The sequence below is a fragment of the Tachypleus tridentatus genome, chromosome 4 (genome assembly GCF_004210375.1).
Source record: "Tachypleus tridentatus isolate NWPU-2018 chromosome 4, ASM421037v1, whole genome shotgun sequence".
Lineage (NCBI taxonomy): Eukaryota > Metazoa > Arthropoda > Merostomata > Xiphosura > Limulidae > Tachypleus > Tachypleus tridentatus.
The window spans coordinates 68,392,920-68,396,535 of record NC_134828.1 but is presented as its reverse complement, the minus strand read 5'-3'; the positions used below and the strand labels follow the sequence as shown (position 1 = coordinate 68,396,535).

Genomic DNA, 3,616 nt, shown 5'->3' with positions numbered 1-3,616 from the left:
GAATCGAACGCCTGATTTTAGCTTTGTAAATCCATAGACTTACTGCTCTACCAGCGGGGAACAGTAATTAAAGCACAAAAACTCAAAATCAGAAGCACTGTGATTGATAGCCCTTATGTAGCTTTAAAAAAAATCCAAATAGCCTCAAATAAGCATATAGTTCAATTTTTTATACTTGAGATAATTCCTTTTCTCGAAGAAAAAAAAAATTGTAGGAATGTTTTGCATTAATGTTTAGGTAAATTTCTAGATGGCGCGACCTTCTAAGACTGCAACAAAATCGGAACCAGATGGATTTAAAACACCAAAAAGGAAATGACACCTGCAACAGGAGGCTCCTAGCTGAAATTACGTTTGTTAATAGTGTTGAATGTCGAGAGAGAAAAAATGTTGTTTGTTTTTTTCAACTGAGTTATCATAATATACAGCCAGAGGCAATAAATATTTGAAATCGTGCGACTAAAAAACTGACGAGACAACTTAGTTGGTTAATGAGTTTGTTCAGTTTATAATTAATATTGAGCGACCCTAGACCAGTGGAGAGAGATTTGATTTGTTAATTTTGAAGACATACAAAAATCTGCATACAAGCCCTTATTATTTTACTTTAAATATTGGAAGCCAGAAGGCTTTAGTCTCTGATTTTTTACTGATAGTTGAAATTATTTTTAGACATTCTGGGAGAAGAAAAATGAATCAGAGAAAATTTATGAACACTTAATTTGTGTCTCTTATTGTTGTTGTTGTTAAGCGCATAAAAAAGCTATTCTTATTATTCTCACCACAGGTATCAAAATGCGATTTTTAGCATCATAAGTCTGTAGGCTTGCTGTTGATGTGATAATTTGTAGGATAGTCGATCTGATTATTTTGTTAGTGTTTGTGCAATTCGAAACTTCTTTTTTCATATCCAGCAGTTTATTTAATTAGGTGTTTTTTTATTGATCATACAAACAATGTCATACCTATGTTTTTATTCTTTACGAAACAGACTAGACATTTCAATGCGACGAAAAATTCTGACGTCCAGGTATTTTCATGGATAACCAGCGCCTGGCTTGAACATGACACTGTCATAATTTTTAGTAGTAAAGAAAATATCATATCTATTAAATGAGAATAAATTTTCCCGTGGTCAGCTCAGGTATTTTAAGAACTTATGAGTGAAAAAAAGAAGTATACGTTAAAAAATGTGATATCCAAAGCCGACCAGGCCTTTTGTCAGATACCAGCGCTCATCAGGCTGTCTATAATATGACGGATTATAACGTAAATTTCATATAATCATCAGTTTTGGGCCCGGCATAGCCAGGTGGGTTAAGGCGTTCGATTCCCCGTCGCACAAAACATGCTCACCCTTTCAGCCCTGAGGGCGTTATAAAGTGACGGTCGTTCACTATTTGTTCGTAAAACCGTAGCCCAAAAGTCGACAGTGAGTGGTGATGACTAGCTGCCTTCCCTCTAGTCTTACACTGCAAAATTAGGGACGGCTAGCACAGATAGCTCTCGAGTAGCTTTGCGCGAAATTAAAAAATACAAACAAACAAATATAGCAAGGAGTAATTACATAATATTTATTTATTTCATTTTTACCACCGATTTATTTCTACTGTTATTTTATTGTTATTTCTCCAAACTAAGACGATAAGATTGAAATGAAGATATGCGTCATCAAACTACTCTCTCAACAGTTGCTCATATACGATGTCATCAGTGCAATTAGCCATAACTTTGTCAGTTTCTAATCAGTAGACGTCTGCAGCCAAACTAATGAGTCGTAACGAATAATGATAGCACGAGAAAACCTTCCGAGAAGCAAAGAGAAACTTATATGCAAAAACGGCTCGTTTGGGCTGAGAAAACACTTTTACATAGAAGAGCGAACAACGTTTCGACCTTCTTCGGTCATCGTCAGGTTCACAAAGAAAGAGGTAACTGACCGGAAGCTGACCACATGTTTGAAAGGGGTTGTGTAACTGTATGTCGAAATGTAGAGGGCGGTATTAGATGTTTGAATATATAATTTTATTTATTTTATTTTATTAATATAGGTATAAAGGCGTTCCTTTATATTGGTTTATTTTGGGTTTAAGTTGTTGTATAAGTCATCACTGAAAGAGAAACTTGTCAAAAATACTGAGAAAAACTAAATTAGGTGTCTAACACCAAACCAATTCTGTTAAGTTCTGTTAACTAATGGTTATGATGAGTGTGTGGGGTGCTTGTTTCTTATAGCAAATCTACATTGGGCTTTCTGTTATATTCACCGAGGGGAATTGATCTCTTTATTTTAGGGTTGTAAATATGTGGACTACATAAAATTGAAGTAAAACTTGGAAAAACAATAATCAATTTTTAAATATATCTTCTAGAAAATTAACTTACTTTGAAAAGTAGTGTTTTAGAAATCTTAGTTGCATGTGTAAATATGACTTTTTTTTTTAGTTCATAAGCAGCAACTTAATTTTAGAGTGAAAAGCTAAAAACATACTGCCCCGGGTGAGGCTCGAACTCACGGCCTTCAGATTATGAGACTGACGCGCTGCCTACTGCGCTACCGAGGCTTGATAACAAGGTTTATTTAAATTTAAAATAAAGGCACTAGATGAATGATAATATTGTATTCTACGATTAATTTATATTCTAGATAAAAAACTGCTTATTGCCACATTATAATTTTATTCTTAATTGTTCCACATTTTATTTAAAGTCAACCTAAACCAATTATCCATTTCATCAGTCTATCAAAGAGATGAGATATTTCCTATTTCGTTAGACTTCAAACTTCTTGTGGTCTATGTTATTACTTTAAAAAAAATTGAATATTTACGTTAAACGCATATGCATAGCTGTCAACCTTCGCAGAGTTAGCGATTTTCTCTCTTTTTCATTACTAATTTTATGCCACTACAGTTGTCAGTAAGAATACCACAATAAAACATCTGAAAGCAAACGAGCCCCTATCTTTAAAATAGCACAACCACAATATGTTGTATGTTTTTTTTTTGGGTATGTTGTATTTTTAAATACCAAGGAGGGTGAGGTGCACAAGACCTCTTCCTCCATGAAAACAAATTGCCACGGGTGAGGCTCGAACTCACGGTCTTCAGATTATGACCAAAAAAAGGTCAATTTTTATCCAAAGTTATTAACATAGGTTAAATAACTATCCAAGAACACCTTTATGTTTCGTTCATTGTTGTTCGTGAGTAATTGTATCATGTGATTATCTTTTGTTTTTAAAAAGTATCTGTGTTAATATACGTGTACGAGATAATACCAGACTAGCGCTTGCGAAACGTAGTTTTAATAATAAAAACGACAGTTTTAGCAGAATAAAGCTTTTAAATTAAAAAGCATATATTATAAAATTCAGTTTAAAACAGCTCGAAAGTTGTCTTGTATATGATATCACGAGATTAATTTGAGTACTTTTTGATACAGTTCACAAATAAGCCAACTACTTTATCAACTGTTTTTAGCCTTTTCTCTTAAAATTTATCCTGAGGGAAACGTAAGTTGAAACATTGGTATCAATCAGAGGCCGATTTCAAGGAAAGAGGACCAGGTCCTCCTGGTTTTCATTCTCATTCAACCACCACTTAAGTGCAGAACA

The 3,616-nt window shown here is 33.9% G+C and overlaps 1 non-coding gene across 1 annotated transcript; it reads right to left on the bottom strand.

Annotated features, from left to right (window-relative positions):
* Positions 1-2,491: 2,491 nt before the first annotated feature.
* On the bottom strand, positions 2,492-2,564 carry TRNAM-CAU (transfer RNA methionine (anticodon CAU)). Its single transcript has one exon. It is a non-coding gene; the product is annotated as a tRNA-Met (tRNA).
* Between the last annotated feature and the right edge of the window lie 1,052 nt (positions 2,565-3,616).